General features: G+C 43.8%; 1 long non-coding RNA gene across 1 annotated transcript in view; it reads right to left on the reverse strand.

Annotated features, from left to right (window-relative positions):
- Nucleotides 1-1,496: 1,496 nt before the first annotated feature.
- LOC308629499 overlaps nt 1,497-21,036 on the reverse strand; it is a 38,443-nt gene continuing 18,903 nt past the window's right edge. The window contains exons 2-3 of the long non-coding RNA XR_014017679.1: nt 9,975-10,067; nt 1,497-1,580 (exon numbers count right to left, since the gene is read on the reverse strand). This is a non-coding gene — a long non-coding RNA (uncharacterized lncRNA). The remainder of the gene's footprint in view (nt 1,581-9,974; nt 10,068-21,036) is intronic.

Below are 21,036 nucleotides of genomic sequence, written 5' to 3' on the forward strand. Positions count from 1 at the left end.
CCCATTGTATAGATATACCACATTTTATTTATCCATTCATCATTCGATGGACATCTGGGTTGTTTCCACTTTTTGACTACTACAGTCATGCTGCTAGGAACATTCACATACAAGTGTTCATGTGGGCACGTGTTTTCATTTCTCTTGAGTATATACATAGGAGTGGATCTTCTGGGTCATATGCTAACTCTATGTTTAATTTGGTGGGGGGCAGGGGGGAACTGCCAGACCCTTTCCAAAGTAGCCAAATCCTTTTACATTCTCACCAGCAGCATATGAGGGCTCCAATTTCTCCACGTCCTTGCTTACACTTCTCATCTGTGTTTTTTATTATAGTTATCTTAATAGGTGTAAAGTCGTATCTTATTACAGTTTCAAATTGTATTTGACTGATGGCTAATGATGTTGAACAACTTTTCATGTGTTTATTGGTCACCTGTATATTTTCTTTGGAGAACTATCTATTCAGATCATTGGCCCTTTACTTAAAAAATAAAAATTAGGTTGCCTTTTTCACTGCATCACTTCCATGGCAGCACAAAAGCTTTTCATTTTTTTTTTTTTTTTTTTTTTTTTGCGGTAGGCGGGCCTCTCACTGTTGTGGCCTCTCCCCTTGCAGAGCACAGGCTCCGGATGCGCAGGCTCAGCAGCCATGGCTCACGGGCCTAGCCGCTCTGCGGCATGTGGGATCTTCCCAGACCGGGGCACGAACCCGTGTCCCCTGCATCGGCAGGCGGACTCTCAACCACTGCGCCACCAGGGAAGCCCAAGCTTTTCATTTTGATCAAGTCCAATTAGTCTATTTTGTCTATCATTCCCTGTGCTGACTTCTTGATACTCAGGTCACCCTGTATTGTTTTCCTCATGGCTTTTATGCTTACTGATATTTATTTATTTATAGGTATCCTTGGCTCTTTTTTGTCTCCCACTAGACGATTAGCACTCTGAAGGCAGAAGCTTATCTACTGTGCTCACTGCTCCATCCTCTGTGCCTAAAATAGTCCTTTCCCAAAGCAGACACTTGATAAATATTCTATATAAATAAACATAAGATTCTTTGTACTGTCCCAGCAAACAGTAGACTGTGAGGGACAACACGTTAGCCATGAGAAAAGTGTATAAGTGGTGAGTCTATCTATTCCCTCCCCCCAAATCGGTTTTAGGAGCAACCCCTGCAGCCTCTGTCCATTTTCACCTAGAACCAAGGCACTGCAGATTGTGGGGAAGCAAAGGCCCTTGCTCAGAGGTTGCCTGGGATGGGCATGGGCTGCTTGTATGGAAATGAGACTGAGCTATGTTAGGCAACATCTGCTTATTGAAACCAGCCAATGACAGCTCACACACAGCCACCAGCCTCACACAGCTTTATTCCGAGGACTGACAGCCATTGCGCGTCCCTGAAAGGCTCTCACTTGGATACGGTTGGTAGCAAACCCAGTAGTTGCTCAACTCCACAAGCTAATGGATCATTGGCCGTTAGCATTGCTTACCTCCTACACCACATTCCAGGCTCAATCTCCTCTCTGCACATCGCCATCATCCGCAAGGTTTGTTTTCAGATGGTTTTCTTTCCTGGTTAACTGTGTAAAAAGAATATACTTGGTCCATTTCACTCAAAAAAGAAGGCTCTTCAATGGCCCATTTTATCTTCTATGCATCTCAGGTCTATAGCCTCCTCTTATTGTAACAATTTAAAGGAGAGTCCTGGAAGGATTTTATGCCAGAGAATAATATAAGGATGTAACGTTAATGGGAAGAGTGATGTTACCAAAATGTCAGTCCCTGACTCATCCAGATGTGGTCAGTGAGGCCCTTCACTCCTAAACTCAGTTCAGTCCAGTCCTTTAACCAAAACGCACCAGGGAGTTTTCTGGTGGTCCACTAGGAACCTCAGCCTTTCAGTTGGTTGGGGAGGAAGACCTGGCTAGACTGCAACTGGTGGATTTGGAAGAAATCACCAAATTTATCTAGGTTGGCCTAGTCTATGATTAGGTTTGTTTTTTTCTTCTGCCTCAAATTCCATTTCCAAGTCAGAGCTAGAGCCTTCAGTCTGGTTGCCACCATCAATACCTGAGTCCTATTCTTTTTTGGTCAGTAGTTCTCATTATTGTCAGTACTTGCCCATTACAATTATATGGGGAGTTTTCCAAAACTGCTAATGCCCAGGCCAATTAAGTCATCATCTCTGTTTATGGAGACCAGGCATCTGATATATCTAAAGCTCCCTTGGTGATTCCAATGTGCAGCCAAAGTAAAGAACCATGTTTAGCCTCAGATGAGGTCAGGTGACATTAAGAAGGAACCATTCTCCTGTAACACCACTGCCAACAGCTGCCTGACTTTGAACACTAACTGATAGGGTAGTCCAAGTCTGAGTTTGTCACTCTCTTGTAGTTGGACAGGGATCAGACTGATTTCATGGTGGTGCCTCAATCTTCCATCATGCCATATCTTAGTTTACTTCTCCTTGCTGTTGACCCAGTTTCTGAATACCTAAGCAGGTCTAAGTGTTCTAGACAGGCTGGGGTTGAACTCGTGGCTAAAGCTGAGTCTATGGCATTAAGTAGGGTCACTGGGAGGACTATAGCATGGCTATTGAAGCTGGAGGCCCAATCTCTTGAATGAAATAAAAATTGGGCCGAGCTCTATATGCCAGAAATGTTGCTTTTCGGATCATGTGGGCATTGAAAAATCTCCTGGGACTCTGAATTTGATGCCTGGTGACTGATTACCAGCAACTTATGTAAAGACAGTCTTCTGCAGTGGCTTACTGCATTGAGTTCTTCCAGAAGTTAAGGTCAGTTCCATTCTGTTATTGGTAAGTCCATTCCAGGTTGAAAGGAATGTACTGGTTATAATAAAGATATACGAACAGAGAACAAAGAATAAAATCAGCTTCTGAGATTTCTTTTGATGTCATAGGATGATGGTAGGAAATTGGGACTGGCACTGATAAAACTAACTTGGCACAGAGAGGGGAACTAAACAATGTAGACAAAGTCCAGGGCTATATGACTCTCTCAACGCTAATTCTTGGAGGCATCTGTAAAAGATGGGGAAGCGATCACTTAGGCCATGGTAACAAGAAGTTCAGTCACCTGGGGAATATTTAGGAGTCTGACAAGTTGTGGTTATAGAATGGGGAGATCTGCCCATTGTGGGTGAAAGTAGCAAGAGCAAACAGGGCTCTGGAGGGTTATGCTGGCTTTGAGCTTGAGGCTAAAGGTGAATCAAGAGCATTTAGCAGTATCACTGGGAGGTTGATCAAGCTAGAAGCCCTGTCTCTTGAATGGAATAAACACTGAATGAAACTCCATATTCCAGAAGTTCTGCCTTCAACACTCTGTGGGCATCCAAGGATCTGCTGGAACTCTCAGTCCAGTGAGGGTTGTCTGATTGCCACCAACAGAGCCTGGGAAGGAGCAAAGACAGTGGAGGCAGCCAGAGGCCCAGCTATTGTGTTGGCTTTATTTTCTGAGAATATGAATTTATTCTGATCCCTACTGGTCTGGGGGTGGAGACTATTAACAAACTCTGTGCCCCTAAGGAAGTCTGCTCTGTAACTGGGGATGGTTCAGCCAGTAGGTGGGAGGTCTTTGAGACACAAAATTTGGAATTTCAGGAAAGGCAGAAGTAGGGCTGACCAAAGATGGGGAGCCAGAGACAGCCAGCTCCTTCTCAGTGTGCTGGGGGGTGGGGGGTTACCCTCGTGCTCCCTCTCTTCCCTTCTTTCCCTGCTCCCTTCTATATTCAAATTCCAGCTAACAGCTAGACACCACAGGGGTGAGAGCACTCTTTAAAGGCAAAAGTAAAGACCTCATTAAATTGGGGAATGCAGAGAATAGAATGAATAGGAATGAAACACTTTCAGCTACCCCTCGGGAGGCCTCAGCAGAATAGCTTCTCAGTGGAAATCATTAGCACCAAGCTAATTCCTTAATGGACTGCATCTCTACAGTGCTCCCAGAGGCCCAGCAGCACTGGTGGGGGTGGAAGAATTTACACCCAGCCCTCCCCCGTCCCCACATTCAGCCTCAGACACAAAGCCCCAGGGCTGTAGGTGATGAAACACAAGCCAGGCTGGGGAAGATCTGGAGAATTTGGCTTCAAACCCACCCTTCCAACCACTCACATGCTCTCCCAGAGAGCTGTGTGGAATCCTCCCAACAGGCCTGGCTTATTGAGGTGTTTTAGAATGTAAAAAGTGAAAGTGAGGAATGGTAAAAAATTTAAATAATTTCAGTTGCCCTGGTGACCTGGGAATCCAGGATGAAGGAAAACCTCTGCTTGGGCCAAAAGTGCTCTCCATGTAAAGAAGATGAGCTCTTTTATGTAACCTGGTGATGCTAAAATCTGGAGCCCCATGAAAGCCAGTAAAGGCATCAGTAAATGCATCAGGATATCAGTAAAGGCAGCTCAGAGGAGTGGGAAGCAATGGGATTCAGAGTCAGGGAATCCTAACTTCATTGCTAAATTGCTGTATGATATTGTTTAGCCTCTCTAGGGTTTAATAATTTTGTTATTTGTAAGTTGAGTATAATAAATACCTATCTCATAGGGTGTGCTGTAAAGATGAAATGAAATAAAATATATGAATAAGATCAACTGTTTACTCCGATGAAGAGCAGACATCATCACGTGTCTGTGGCATTGTAAGTAGCCCATGAGACCTTCCTGATAATGATATTAATAATAGACATTAAAGACAAGACAACAGGCCCAAAATGGAGTCACTTGTGCTAAGTCCCATGTCACCAAACCGAGATTCAACAAATGTTTCAGCTCTCCCAGAGTGGAATCTTTTCTGTTTTTGCTTTTGTTTTTTTGGCTATGCCGCATGGCTTGTGGGATATTAGTTTCCCTGCCAGGGATTGAACCCGTGCCCCCTGTAATGGAAGCACAGAGTCTTAACCACTGGACTGCCAGGGAAGTCCTCAGAAGTGGAACCTTAAACCAACCACTCAGACATAACTTGATGAGAATTAATTAGGTAATCATCTGATAAACCCCTGCCATTCCCTAGTAACCTTGCAATAACCAGTTGGCTTTTTGCCTTATCCAACTTCCTTGTTCCTTCTGCCTATAAAATCTCTTTCTTTGTGCAGCTCTTTGGAGCTCCTTTCCATCTGCTAGACTGGATGCTGTCCAATTCATGAATCATTGAATAAAGCCAATAAGATCTTTAAAATTTACTCAGATTAAATTTTGTTAACATAAATAAAAATTTTAAGCATTTACTGTATGCCAGGCACCGTGCTCTAAATTTGCATGCATCAGCATATTTATTCCTCCTAATGATGTTGTGGGTCAAGTATTCTTCTTATGCCCATTTTACATGCCAGAAAACAAAGTTTCAGAATATATAAGTAATTTGCTCAAGACCACATACCTAGGAAGGAGCAGAACTGGGACTTTAACTTACCATATGCCAAGCACCACTAGGCCACATTGCCACCCAGCTGAACAGAGAAGTAAGTTGTCCCAAGGTTTGCCATGCCCACTTGGGAAATAGAAAACTGCCACAACTGCACAAGGAGTAGATGGTGTTGAGGAGTGGAATTACTCCAATATTCTCAGGGTGCAGTTCACCTACTTAATGTTTAGTATATGTGCTAAAGGATATTTTCATTTTGTGGTTGTATTTTTTGTTAAATATATCTGTGGCAGGTAGACTTCTAAGCTGGCATGTAATATCCCCATCACCTAGTGTTACGCCCTAGGGAACCCCTCCCCCTGAGTGTAGGCTGGATCTAGTTACTTTACCTTTAATGAACAAAAGAGCAACAGTGGTGGAAAGTTACTGTTGGTTTTCTATCACTGCATGTATTAGCTTGGGCTGCATAACAAAATACCACAGATGAGGGGGCTTAAACAACAGACATCTATTTTTCCACCGTTCTGGAGCCTAGAAGTCCCAGATCAAGGTTCCAGCCAATTCGGTTTCTGGTGAGAGCTCTCTTTCTGGCTTGTAGACAGCCGCCTTCTTACTGCATCCTTACATGGTCTTTCCTTGGTGAGTGTGTATGGAAAGAGCGAGTGAGCTTTCTGTTTGGATCAGTCACCTTATGACTTCATTTAACCTTATTGTTCTTATCTCCAAACACAATCACACCGGGGGTTAGGGCTTTAACATGTGAATTTGAGGGTAAGAGACACAATTCAGTCTATAACACTGCATAACAGATCACCACACACAGAGAAGCTGAAAACAATATGCATGTATTATCTCACTCTTTCTGTGGGCCAGGAATCTGGGTATAGGTTACCTGGGTTCTCTGCTCTAAGTGTCACAAATGTGAAATCAAGGTGTGGGCCAGGCTGAGTCCTTGTCTACGGATTCTGGAGGAAAATCTACTTCCAAGCCCATTCTTGCTGTTTGCAGAAGTCAGTTCTTGCAGTTGAAGCACTGAGGTTCCTGTTCCCTTCCTGGCTGTCATCTATGGACTGCTCTCAGCTACTGGGGCGACCTGCATTCCTTGCCACATGGCCCTTTCATCTTCAAGAGCATGTCTAACCCTTCCTGTGCTTTGAATCTCTGACTTCCCTCATCTCTGACCTTGAGACCCAGACTCATTAAATACACATGTGGTGGCTACCCTTCTAAAGGCCTCATGTGATTAGGTCAGTTCCACCCAGATAATCTCCCTATCTTTAAGTCAACTGATCTAAGACTTTAATTACATTTGCAAAATCCTTTTGGCCATATGATGTAATAGAATCATGGGAGTGCCAGCCCATCATATTCACACTCCTGGGTCATACAGGATGTGTACACCAGGGGAACATCTTAGAATGTTGTATCCCACGGTCACTTCCAAGACTAGGTTACAAAACACTGTGACTTCTGTTTTGCTCGCACTTTTTTTCTCAAGCTCTTTTCTCTTCTTCCTCTGCTGAAGCAAGTTGCCCTGCTGTGGGCTGCCCTGTGGAGAGACTCATGTGGCAGAAACTGAGGGCAGGCTCAGTCCCACAGCCCATGAAGAAGTGAATCCCACCAACAACCAGGTGAGTGAGCTTGGAAGAGGACTCCCTCCCCTGCAGCTGAGCCTTATGGTGCAGCCCTGGCCACAACTTGATTGTAGCTGATTGAGAGACCCTCAGCCAGAGGACCCACCTAAGCCACACCCCGATTCCTAAGTGCTGCTATTTTATGCTGTTAAGTTTTGGGGGCAATTTCTTACACAGCAGTGTATAACTAATACAAGATCTCTTAGCAAAAGCAATGTGATGAGAGTGTATGACTTCTATGTGGGTTATATCCAAGAGGTTGAATGAGGAAAGAAGACTGATTGGTTCCCAATAATATTCCATAAAATGTAATTCATGTGAGTTACGCATGAAGTTGCTTGGCTTACCGTAATGGCTGGTTTATGATAATAGGGATTTGTGATAAAACGTAGGAAGGGTCCACTTTGAGAGGTGAATTTCCCTGCTCACTTGACATGTGGTCCTTTCTGTTTAAACAAGGCAGTAAATCTTTCCCACATCCCATGAGCTACCATAGGGCCACATAGAAAGCAGTCAGGATTTTCTAGTCTCTAAATGGTATAATTCATCAATAGTTAGCAGTTGGTACCTGGGTACCATCTGGCATCTTGTGACTGTGCCCAGAACTAACATCTTCATGTTGGCAAGAAATACACCAAGATGCACCTTTCCCTGGGAGAAAGAAAAAAATTGTCCAGATTTGGTTCCTTCATAAAAGATAAGAGTACAGTGGTCTGCTCACCTCTAACATTTGCAAGGGCCAATGGCAAGAGTAAAAACACAAGGCCCATATACCATATGTTAAATAGTTAACAAAATGAAAACCTAAATAAAATATGTTCTAGCCTGCTTCCTTGATAAATATACCTTCACAACAACCTAGAAGGCCAAGTTCTCTTGCAGAGTTCTCAAACCCATTCCATGTATGGGAAAAGCCACCTCTGAGCCTTTGGCCCACTCTCAGCTCTGTTCTACACCACATCCTCTTGTACAAGCCTGTGTATACCCTAGACTGCATGTCCAAGCCTGTCCACACTTTGTCACAAACAGCCTTGAGGCCTAGGAAGGCACATACCAGCATAACCCACCCTCTGGAAGACAGACACGGGAAGACCCCCGAACAGGTCCCGAAAGTGGGCATGGGGCCATCTGAACAGGGAATTGCAGGATTCTGATAAGCAGATTGTGGTCTAGGAGGGCACTGCCTCTGGATATGTATGTTCCTTGGCATGATAATTTTTCATAATGTGTGTGGGTGGTGTGGGGAGGGGGACATAGACAGAGAGGAACCAGGATGGGGCCTCCAAAGCATAGGGATCCTTCTTGCCCAGCTCTGAGAGCAATGCTGCAGCCCTTTTCCTATGGCCTGAAGTGGGGTGAGCTGCATGATAGAAGGGGAATGAAAAGGCCATTAGCTGGGACTTAATGGAGCCACTGCACTGGAATCCATACAGAGTGAAGGTTGGTTACAGACTAAGAGAGAAAACCTAGCCGACTGGGTTGATTTTCCAGTGTGGGTTTGTCAATAACAGAAGTGGTAGCTCAGCCCAAAGTCAGCACTGCCCAGCATGAAATCACAATAGAAATGGAGATCCAGAGGGCATCCAGACAGGAAGGAAGGCCCCACTGTCAGGGAGACATCCTCAGTCACTGATCGAGGAAGAGGAGCTGGAAGGGGGGCCAAGTTCTCCTCTCAATCCAGACACTGAGGTGCCCATCAAGATGGATAAGTTTGCAGTTACCCGGTTGGGGTCACCAGGACAAAACCAGACTAGTAGCAAAATGATGTGGTACAGTGTCCAGTGTCTCAGTTAACGGCATGCTGAATCACCCAGCTCACCCGCGCTAGAAACCTTCAAGGTGCCAAGTGAAAGGCACTTTCCCGGTGAACATTTTCCAAACCCTTCTCCAGGAGAACCAGCCACTTTCCCTGTCCTGCCTTCTAGATACATTACCCATACCTGCAAGGCAACAGAGACAGCGAGAGAGGCCAGGCAGCTGGGTACTCAAGCATGTAGACATTTGAATCACAAAGATCTGGGTTCCAATCACCATTCCTGCGTAGTATTGTGAACCTCTCTCAGCATCTGTGTCCTCATCCTTAACCAAAGAAGACATTAGTGCCCATTTCATAGGATTGTTACAAGATTTAAAGGAGGTAACAGGCATTAAGCATTGAGCCTGGTGCCTGAAATACAGTAAGAGCTCAATAAACATTGGTAATTATTGCATTAGAGTTAGCTGTTCACAAAACTGTCTTCCCTCCTTAAGGCTAATGGCAGTATCTTATATCTCCAGAATCTGTCCCAGTGCCCTGTTAAAAAAAAAAAAAAAAGAAAGAAAAGAAAGAAAGAAACTCACTTAGGGCCCACTCTATGCCAAACACTGTGCGAGGCCCATAATAAGCCATGGCTAAGTATGGATTTGCAGAATCAAATAAAGAAGCCAAGAGATTTTAACTTATAATTAAGAATTTCCCAACTCTCAGTTAAGCCCATAAAGTATCTATAACTAATCTTGACTCTTCCTTATTTGAATGTTCATTTCCCCCCCACACTCCCTTTTGTAACCCCTTAGGGGAAAGAAAAAAAATTTTTTTCTTTGTTTTCAAACAACTTGCTATATTGGGTGGATCTACAAGAAAAGACTCTGCCACCCCCTCAGACATCTCCAGTTTCTCTGATCCCACGTGGGAAGAACTGTCTGTTATCTGTCCTTTGGTTGTTTTACTAGCAAAATAGTTCAGATGCAGATTCCCAGTGGGTGTGAAATCATTTCTTCTCAAGAGGCAGTGCTAAGCAGAAACATATTTATAAGAGTCACAATACATATTCACCACGTAGCTTCCAGCAGCGTTGCCTGTGTGGAAAGTATCTCTACTGATTACCAGTAAACTGCAACCAGATTAGATTTCCACATTTCATTTATAAGCGTTAATGGAGAAGGTTGAAAAAGAAGACTGAAGGAGAAATAATGCATTGTGTTACCTGTCTCCTCCATTTGATTTGGCTAGAATGCTTTCTCCATTAGACCAGGCTGATTTCACCACTGGATCCCAAGTTCTAGGATGAGAAGAATGCCTGCCACAGAGTAAGAATTTGGTAAGTATTTGTTGCATGAATGAATGAATGAATGATTGAATAAGTAAACAAGTGAATGAATAAATCCTGCCCTGGGTATTTTTACTATACCTGGCGCCTTTGCTGATACCTGATCCACAGTGGTATGATCTGCTCAGACCTTTCACGGGCTTTGTTCTGATGGATTTTGAAAACATGCCCTTTTAGAATCTGAATTCATTTTCAAAATGCTAAACAGAGACTATCAGCTCCTATAGCAAGATGAGAGGATGACAAGTCTGAGCTGGCCTGCAGATATGGTGGAGTATTAATATCCTGTGATCTGTCTGCCCTGTTGGCTAGAGGTTCCTGCCTGAGTGTTTTGGGCAGCATGTGTATTGAATATTGCTCCTTTAACTTCTGGGACTTGTGGAGTTCCACTTAGATAGCCTGGAGGGTTTTCCTATGGAATAGCTCCTTGGTCCCCCTTTCCTACCATGAATTCGGCATCCCCCTAATTTAGCTCTTCTCATCCCCTGCTGTGTGTAACAAAGGACCAGATAATACTTGAGGAAAATTAGAAGTAACAAAATCTGAAAATCATCAGGTCTGGAAGGAAGTCGACAAAGATGTATTCCAAAGGTTTAAGAATAAGGTTTTGACCCTGGGTGGGGGGCATCTGCCTCCTATCAGGAAGAAATGAAATTCTCTGAGAAAGAAAGCAAATCAGTGGGTGCCCATGATGGCAAGGCACTTGTCAGGCTGGAGGGGAAGAAGGAAATTCAGGCAGAGGTAAATGGAAGAAAAACTAGTGAAGAAAAGAGCTCTGGTCACCCAAGGGATCTACAATGGGGCACATGGTGAGGGTGAGAATAAAACTCATCTCCAGGAAGCTCATCCTCTTTCAACTCCCAGTCCCAACTTGGAGTAACAAGAGTAGACGTCAGGGTGGACAACAGAGGAGAGCTGGACACAAAATCATCTTCAAGGATCAGTGATTGGACAAACAGATGGCCAACAGGCACACGAAAGGATGCTCAACATCACTAATCATCAGGGAAATGCAAATGGGTGTGTTCTTAACATTGCAGATCAGATTGTAAACTGGCACAGCCTTTTTTAAGAGAGCAATTTTAAGTGTTTATCCAATGCCTTAAAATGGTCACACCCTTTGATCCAGTAATTACACATTGGAATATGTGGCTTAATGAAGTCACTTGAAATATTGGTGGTGAGCTGGGGACTGGGAGGGGGTGAGTTTATGCAACAAGATTATCATCACAACAGCATATTTAATAGTGAAAAAAAATTTTTTTAATTTAAATGTTTGGTTAAATAAGGCATGCCATAATCCTAGTATGAAACATTATGGAGTCATAAAATGCAATGTTCACAAAGTCTGTATAATATGGAAAATGCTTGTGATATAATAGTTGAAAAAAAGAAAGATAAAAATTGCATATAGAGAATAGATATAATTATGTGAAAAAAAAAAACTATGCATAAAAAAAACCCCGAAGACAAGACATTAAAATGTAAATAGTGGCTATGCATCAAATTATGGATGATTACTTTCTTTTCTGCTTTTCAGGAATTTTCTCTTTTTCCAGTAATATGAGGAAAAATGCGTTTATAAACATGCAATATTTCTATTCCCTTTGACATCTTGGGTGATTATGAATGTCAAACATTTGTTTCAGACAAAAAGCCCCTTTGGAGGGCTTTGGAATGTAGTTCACATACAAGGTAACGTCCAATAAGGCACATAACATAAAACCTCTGTCTTAATGGAAGCAACCTAAGTGTCCATTGACAGATGAATGGATAAAGAAGATGTGGCACATATATACAATGGAATATTACTCAGCCATAAAAAGAAACGAAATTGAGTTATATGTAGTGAGGTGGATGGACCTAGAGTCTGTCACACAGAGTGAAGTAAGTCAGAAAAAGAAAAACAAATACCGTATGCTAACACATATATATGGAATATAAAAGAAAAAATGGTTCTGAGGAACCTAGGGGCAGGACAGGAATAAAGATACAGATGTAGAGAATAGACTTGTGAGGACACAGGGAGGGGGAAGGGTAAGCTGGGACGAAGTGAGAGAGTGGCATGGACATATATACACTACCAAATGTAAAACAGATAGCTAGTGGGAAGCAGCTGCATAGCACAGGGAGATCAGCTCGGTGCTTTGTGACCACCTAGAGGGGTGGGGTAGGGAGGGTGGGAGGGAGATGCAAGAGGGAGGAGATATGGGGATATATGTATATGTATAGCTGATTCACTTTGTTATAAAGCAGAAACTAACATACCATTGTAAAGCAATTATACTCCAATAAAGATGTTAAAACAAACAAACAAAAAAAAACAAACCTCTGTCTTAGTTCAGGCTGATATAACAAAGCCCCACTGACTGGATGGCTTATACACAAAAGAAATTTATTTCTCACAGTTCTAGAGCCTGGATGTCTGAGATCAGGATGCCCTCTTGGTCGGGTTCTGATGAAGACCCTCTTCTGGGCTGCAGACTTCTCGTTGTGTCTTCATGTGGTGGAAAGAGGGGGAAAGAACTCTCTGGGGTCCCTTTTATTAGGGCACTGATCCCATTCACAAGGGCTCCACTCTCATGACCTCCTTTCTTCACAAAGGCTCCACCTCTCCCAATACCATCACATTGATGGTACTGAAATCCTAACAGAGGTTAGGATTTCAACATATGAATTTCGGGGGGAACACTAACATGCAACCCATTGAAACCTTTCAATGCAAAACTGAGGTAGAATCACAGTGCTGGCCCAAAAGTGATGCTCAGTAAAAAGTTGTAGAATGAGGAAATCACTGAGTGCTGATGGCTAGTACTCATGTAGCACTCACCACTGGCCTGGCACTGTTCTAGTCCCTTTACACATCTTAGCTCATTCAATCCTCCAACAACCAGGAGATAACCGTCACAGAGTTCTATAAAGTTGGTGGCTTTAAACAATGGAAATTTACTCTCATTGTTCTGAAGGCCAGAAGTTTAAAATCAAGGTGTTGGCAGGGTTGGTTCCTTCTGGAACCATGCCTCTCTCTGACCTTCTGTGGCTCTGGATATCCTTGGGTTCCTTCCCTGATAGACGCCAACCTATACCTCCATTTTTACATGGTTTTCCCCTCTGTGTGTGTCTCAAATCTTCCCCTCCTTTCTCTTATAAGGACACCAGTCACTGGATTAAGAGTCCATCCTAAATCTAGTCTGATCACATTTTGAGTTTCTTAATCGCCTCTACAAAGACCCTATTTCCAAATCAGGCCAAATTCATAGGTATCAGAGGAGGACACAGTTCAGCCCCCGACAGTGTTTTACAGAAGAAATGGGAAAATGTGGAGAATCCCTGAAAAAGAGTAGGTGGAGGTCACTTGAGAGAACTTTCTTTGTGTAGTGCAATCTACTTTTCAGTCTCCACTACTAAACTATGAGTTCCTCGAAGGCAAAGCCCTTTTCATTTTATGTCCCCAGGGCTTGGCATATTGCCTGATGACACTCAGGAAATATTTGCTGATCTGAGCTCTACCTTAGTCTGTTTTGGCTGCCATAACAAAATACCATAGACTAGGTGGCTTAAACAACAGAAGTTTATTTTCTCACAGGTCTGGAGGCTGGAAGTCTGAGATCAGGGTGTCAGCAATGGTCGGGTTCTGGTGAGGGTTCTCTTCCTGTCTTGCAAACGGCTGCCTTCTCACTACACCCTCAAGTGGTGGGTGGGATGAAGAGATAGAAAGAGCTGAGCTCTCCTGATGTCTCTTTATAAGGGCGCTAATCCCATCAGAAGGGCCCCTCTCTCATCTGAACCTAATTATCTCCTAAAGGCCCCACCTCCAAATACCATCACTTCAACATATGAATGTGGAGGGGACACAGACACTGATTCCATAGCAAGTTTATATTCAGTTGACAGCCAGGGGTCCTCTGGAGAAGAGTAGTCTGCCAGCTGTTATAACATTTTCTTCATTTTCTTTATCCTCAGTGTTAGATACGGGATGAACACACGGTTAACAAACTGAACCTTTCTTTCTTATACACACACAAACTCTCCTGCCTTCACCGTTCTTAAGATCACTATAATTTATAACTCTACAAGTTCAAAAGAAACAAGCATGCCAACACAGAGCCAGAGTCAGATGCACATATGGAAAGTTGCATGCAGATTCCAGAGTTTGTCACCAGTGTTGTATATAAGCCATTAGGGATATAAGCCTGTTTCCCCACTGCTGGGCTCTGGGATTTGCACTATTTCTCTGCAAAATACCTTCTTTTTACTGTCTTTCTCCGTTGCTGAGACCAGACCTCCTTTTCATGGCTATTGTAAGTATGCTCCTTGCCTTGAATCCGGGAAAGCTAAGGGGAGAGAGACTGAACAGGCTATCCTCCCCTCCACCCCCACCAACAACGCTGTGCTTGAATATTAGACCAAGAAATGTTCTGACAGCCCAAAGCCACTCCTACAGGGAAGTAGCTTGAGACCTCTGGTGAGAAAGGAAGTGTTCTCCCCAGCTATCCTTGTTTGAAAACTAACCCAAGAATAACATTCTATCTGTGTACTCAAGTGGGATCTTAGAAATGGATTTTTAGGCCACATGGATTAGTCCAGCAATTTTCCAGAAGGACTAATAGTTTTACATGTTGCTTTTTCAAAGCATTCCACTGAACGAGAGATCTATATTTATATTTACATTTATATTTGGATGTTTATATGTTTATTCTCTGCCTCCCCACTCCAAAATGTAAGTTCTTTGGAGAAGATGGGAATTGTCTTGTTTATTGTTGAATCTCCATTGCCTAGTACCTGAGGATCCCAATAAATAGAAAACTGACAAAAGGACCCACCTAATCTTTCCCACCACCTAAAAGTGATAGAAGAAGTTAAATGTGGTGAGTAATATGACTAAGACACAGAGGGAAGGTCATTTAAAGGAGGTGGCATTTGGGTGGTGTGATACTGTGATTTATAATAAGGAATATATATTTGGTCTTAGTCCATGGTTCCTGGTTCACAGCTCCTAAAACCCTAGGAATTTCCTAGTGTTGAGAGTGATAAAGGTGTCTATTGTTATGTTAATGAGATGACTCTGGACCACACCTAAGGTTGAGGACTGGTTGCCAGGGGAACCAACCTGAGATTAGAGAGTTAGAACCTGCAGTCCTACCCCTGAACTCCAGGGAGGGGAAAGGGGCTGGAGATTGAGTTCAATGATCAATGGCCAGTGACTTATTAATCAATCATGCCTATGTAATGAAGCCTCCATAAAAACCCAAAAGGACTGGGTTCAGAGAGGTTCTGGGTTGGTGAACATGTGGATATTTGGGGAGAGTGGTGTGTTTAGAGAGGGCCTGGAAGCTCCGTGTCCCTTTCCCATACCTTGCCCTGGGCATCTCTTCCATCTGGTTGTTCCTGAGTTAAATTCTTTGTAATCAACTGGTAATCTAAAAGGTAAAATATTTCTCTGATTTCTGTGAACCACTCTGGCACATTAATCAAACCCGAGAATGGGGTTGTGGGAACTTCTGATTTATGGCCAGTTGGTCAGAAGTATAGATTTCGACTGGCATCTGAACTTGTTGGAGAGGGTAAGACTGAGCTCTTAACCTGTGGAATCTGACTGTACCCGGGTTGATAGTGTCGGAATTCAGTTGAATTGTTGGACACCTGGTTGATGTCCATAGAGTTGCTTGTTGGATGTATGGGAGGGACCACCCCCCACCCCCCCTCCAACATCAGAATTTAATGGACAGAATGCAAAAGAGGTGGAGTCCTGAATAATGAAGAGGCCACCAGGGGATGATGTGGGGAACAGAGTTCTTACCAGAAGGAACAGCAAATGCAAACGTCCCCTGAGAGAGACCAGTTTAACATTTTCAAGGAAACCAGTGTGACTGGGCAGAGCAAAGGAGCAGCATCAGCAAGTGGGTGAGTCAAGGTCAGAGAGGCACATGGATGGCACAGGGCCTCTAGGAGCTGAGGAGCTGGGATGCTGCTCCAGTGTGGGCAGCTGTGTAGGGCTTGGAGCAGGCAGAGGTTGAGAGAGGCCTTATTCTGCTTTAGAAGCATTAGAATCAGTGGATCTGAATTTGTTATCAAAATTCCACCTGGTGCTAGTTTGGTACTGAGATATGCCCTCCAATTAAAGATCACTGCACGTGCCGCAGAGGCCCCCAACAGGGAAATGACAGAAAAACAATGTGCGGAGAGCACTTTCAGTTGCCTTGAGTTCTTGATGCAGGAAAGGATGCTCTGAAAAGCCTTTGCTTTAAAACTCACAGAGGCTGTTATTGTGTTCCCCCCAATTTCATATGCTGAAGCCTTAACCCCCAATGTGACTGTTTGGAGATAGGACCTTTACAGACGTAATTAAGGTTAAATGAGATCATAAAGGTGGGGCCCTAATCTAATATGACTGGTGCCCTTATAAGAAGGGGAAGAGACACTAAGGATGCCTGCACACAGAGAAAAAGCTCATGTAAGGACACAGTGAGAAGACAGCCATCTGCAAGCCAAGGTGTGTATTGTACATTTTAAAAACTTAATTTTCCTGATGCCTCAGCATCCCCACAAACAGACTGTGAGCACCTGCCCAGGTGACCACATATACCAGTGTGATAAGGCTGGTGCTTGCTACTCTTGCCCTCCTCTGAGTGTAACCTAGTGATGTTCAAATGCACCAATGCACCCCCTTCATGCCTTTTGCTTCTGTAACTCCACTCTGATCCCCAATCAAGGTACTTCCTACAGTCCTCTCTCTCTCTCTCTCTCTCTCTCTCTCTCTTTCTCTCTCGGCTCCTTACCTGCTTGGGTGAACCTGTTCCCTGGATTCCCCTCCCATGTGTTCCCCTGTGCAGTGTGCCGTGCTCCCCCTTCTAGGACATGTAAGTATAATAATTCCTCTAATTTCCTATGCCTCGCCAAGTATAATTTCCATGGCTGTGTTGAAGTGATCCTTAAAGACCCCACGGGGGACTTACACCTCCATTCACACAAGGAGAAAGGCTTCAGGAGAAACCAACCCCACTGGTACCTTGACCTTGGACTTCCAGCCTCCAGAATTGTGAGAAATAAATTTCTATTATTTAAGCCGCCTAGTCTCTGGTGTTTTGTTATGGCGACACTAGCAAATGAATACAGTCTCCAATCATACACACTTATCCTCACAAAACCCGCAAGTCAGCATATCTTACTTCCTCCTGGTTTGTCTGAAACTGAGGGGGTTCCCGGAACCTGGGAACTGCGGTGCTAACACCTGGAAAGACAAACCAGGATGAACTGGCCACCCTATACTACCACAACCTTCCCACATCCAGCCCTTGGGAAAGGACAGGAATGAAAAGAGAAAAAGATGGCTTTAGAGCCCCATTTTCTATTGCTTATCATCCAGGACATAGCACTGACCGGAACCCATGGGAAACAATGCAGAACATTGCCGGTATTGAAAAGGTGAAGCAGTATTTAAAGGTTTTAATAAAGAAATACTTATACAGCCTTCACCACGGCATCAGGCGTTGTTCAAGTGCTCTACATACAATGACGCATGGAATCCTCACACAGCCCAATGAGGTGGTACCACTATTATTCACATTTTGCAGAGGAGGGAACTGAGGCCCAGAGGCAGCGGAGGCCCAGAGATGTGTGGCCCCAGGTCATACATTGTGGCTGACACAACACTGCCTTTGGGTCCAGAGTCTCAGGCATTCCTCTTTGCCACACTGGTCACAATGGGCCAGTGTAATAATACATCAGTAAATCTAAGCAACTAAGGCAACCTGCGTGAGAAGTTTCCCTGGTTTATTTTCCATGGACACCTGTGGCCATGGCCTTGATACTAGATGTTAAGAAATTTCCCAGGAGCATCAGATCTGTCTCGCCAGCCAGATTGGGTGGCATCCCAACAATCTCACAGGTTGTTAAGAGGCTAGATGAGGATAATCCATGCAATACCCTTAACAGAGTGCCTGGTGCAGAATACAGAGCATTCAGTGAATGTTCACTGATCATAATAGCAACAGCAACAATAATAAGAGCCACCACCGCCACTACCCACTGTTTGAATTACTGTCAGTCTCTGCATTAGCTTTAAGATTTTCTGATTTTCCAAGCAGGTGTTCAAGAGCTCAGTGATCTTCCAACTCAACACCTTGGACAAACTTCAGTTGAATAGATCAAAACACAAGGCCAGAGCGCCCTCACACCCTGACCAGCACTTGGAAGCATAAAAGCTGCCAGGTCCTTGTGATGGAAAAACTCTGCCACTGATTCTGCCCAGCCTGCAGGAGAGCAGTAACCTATCTCATCTCCCATTTCAGAGATAACACCTTAGAAGCCCCCAGTTTATTTATAGCAAACGTTCAGCTGCTGGTCCTCTCCGATGTAAATGAATTTCAAAACACTTTAAATTCAGGATAAAGCAGTGAAATGGGAAAATCTTTACACTCCAGTAAGACATCATTACTGGCAAGCATATTGCACTTTCAATATCAGACTGAAAACCACCAATGCATGAAAGGGAATGAGGGCATCTGGGTGGGCATCGGGCAGCTTGATAAACAGTGTCCTGCTGGGGAGGAAGAAGCTCTGGGGGACTCCAGATGAAGGACTCCCCCCGCCTTTCTGGACTGTCAGAAGTTTCCAAAGATGGCAAGGTTTCCAGCCCACACCCTGCACAAAGGGTGGGGGTGGGGGGAATAGATCCTGTTTACTTCTGGGAAGTTTTTCTAGGGTGTGTTTAGTTGTAACAGTAGAGGGGGATAAAGCAGCAGGTTAGTCAGGGATCATTAGCATTTAGATTGCACAACTGAGAAACTGATGAGTGGGAAGAATGGGTTGCTATGCTGTGACAAAGTGAAAGAGAGGCATGGACATATATACACTACCAAACGTAAGGTAGATAGCTAGTGGGAAGCAGCCGCATAGCACAGGGAGATCAGCTCGGTGCTTTGTGACCGCCTGGAGGGGTGGGATAGGGAGGGTGGGAGGGAGACGCAAAAGGGAGGGGATATGGGAACATATGTATATGTATAACTGATTAAATTTGTTATAAAGCAAAAAAAAAAAAACACCTCTACAGCAAAACTAAAAAAAAAAAAAAGAATGGGTTGCTATGGCCCATAAGAGGGGAGACCAAGAGCAGACACCAGAAGTTCCTGAAATTGATCAACTGCTCTTAAATGGATGTCTCAAGAATGTGCAACGGAAGGGTGAGAGAGAGGAAAGGAAGGAGGTAGGGAGGAAGAAATGAGAGAAGGAAATCAGAGCAGGATGGAGGGAGGAAGGGAAAACAGGAGAAAGACAGAAATGAAGAGAGGGAGAAAAGAAAAAGTGAAAGATATAAGTTGAGAAGGAAGATAAAAGGAAGGCAGTGACAGAAGGAGGTGTTTGACTGAGGATGCCAAGCACCAGGTAGACATTCTCCACTTCCTTCTGTGAGGGAAGGACCTATTATCTTCATGTATGAATAAGGAACTGGAACTCAAGAGAATTTCAAGTTCTTTACCGTCGTATGGCACTCAAATCCCATGCTCTTTGCACCCCATCATGCCACTGGCTCTTCCCTAGTTTTTCCAGAGCTAAATGTTCAAAGGCACCTGCTCGTTCAAGGCTGTTAAAAATAGCAGGAATGCCTAGCATCATTAATTTTCTGTTCCATATCAGATGCTGTGCTAGACACTTTTAAATAGTGTCTCATTTAATAACATTATCACCATTTTACAGATGAGGACACAGAGGCTCAGAAAAGCCTGACTGAGGCCATCCAGCTACTCTGCCAGGATTCTCACCTGCACTGTCTTAATTTAGAACCATTAACCTCAGTTCTAGTCATGACTCAGCTGTTACCTTAAGGAGTGACCAGGAAGCTTCTACCTTTATCAGCCTGTGACCGGCTGAATAATGGTCTCCTGAAAGATGTCCATGTCAGTCTCTGAAACCTGTGAATATGTTTCCCTACATGGCAAAGTGGACTTCACAAATGTCATTAGTTTAGGATTTTGAGATGGGAACATTTTCCTGAATTATCTAGGTGGGCCCAATATAATCACAAAAGTCCTTATAAAGGAAAGAGGGAGGCAGGAGGGTCAGTGTCAGTGTCAGAGAGATTTAAAGATGCTGTGCTCTTGGCTCTGAACGTGAAAAGCAGGTCATGAGCCAAGGAATGCTAGTGGCCCTTACAAGCCAGAAATGGTAAGGAAACAGATTCTTTTCTAGAGCCTCAGAAGGAATGCAGCCCTGCTGGCACTTTGATTTTATCCCAGTAAGATTCATTTTGAACTCCTTTGTGTTGTTTCAAGCCACTAAGTTTATGGTAATTTGTTATAGCACCAATAAGAAGCTAATACAGAGCCTCAGTTTCCTTATCTGTCAAGCAGAAATTATAGTCTTGGATCTGCCTATTCTGTGTGGCTTTGATGAAGATGCAATGTCTTGGGTCCTTATGCTGGCCCTGAATGCCACTCCCACTAGGACATCCCAAACTAGCTTTGCCCTGTCTAAAGAGGGCTGTCAACCAGGCTTTAAATATCTTGGTCTATATTCCTTCAGAGCTCTGTTCTGCTTGCTCCAAAAAATAACCAGCTAGTCTGCTGGGCTCAGTGAAGAACAACGTCAAACACAGAAGAAAACAGTGCCCAAAGGTGGAGAAAGACTGAGTACTGAGGACATTGCTTGAGCCCCTGGATCCAGCTATGCCTGAAACCGATATACTCTTGAACATTTCAATTAGGCAAGCCAAGAAATTCTCATTTTTCCTTAAGCTGGCTTGAGTTGGGCTACTGTCACATACAACTTAAAGCATTTAGGGCAATTACTATGTTTCAGGCCCTGTACCACAAAGCTTTGCTGCAGCAATCCTATACAGTGGAATTTCTCCTTTTAATAGATGAGAACACCGAGGCACAAATTAGTTTAAGCAACTTGCCCAAAGTGCAATAGTTCATAAGTGAATAACAGTGGAATTCAA

The sequence above is a fragment of the Mesoplodon bidens genome (assembly GCF_964165515.1).
Source record: "Mesoplodon bidens genome assembly, chromosome: 15".
NCBI classification, from domain to species: domain Eukaryota; kingdom Metazoa; phylum Chordata; class Mammalia; order Artiodactyla; family Ziphiidae; genus Mesoplodon; species Mesoplodon bidens.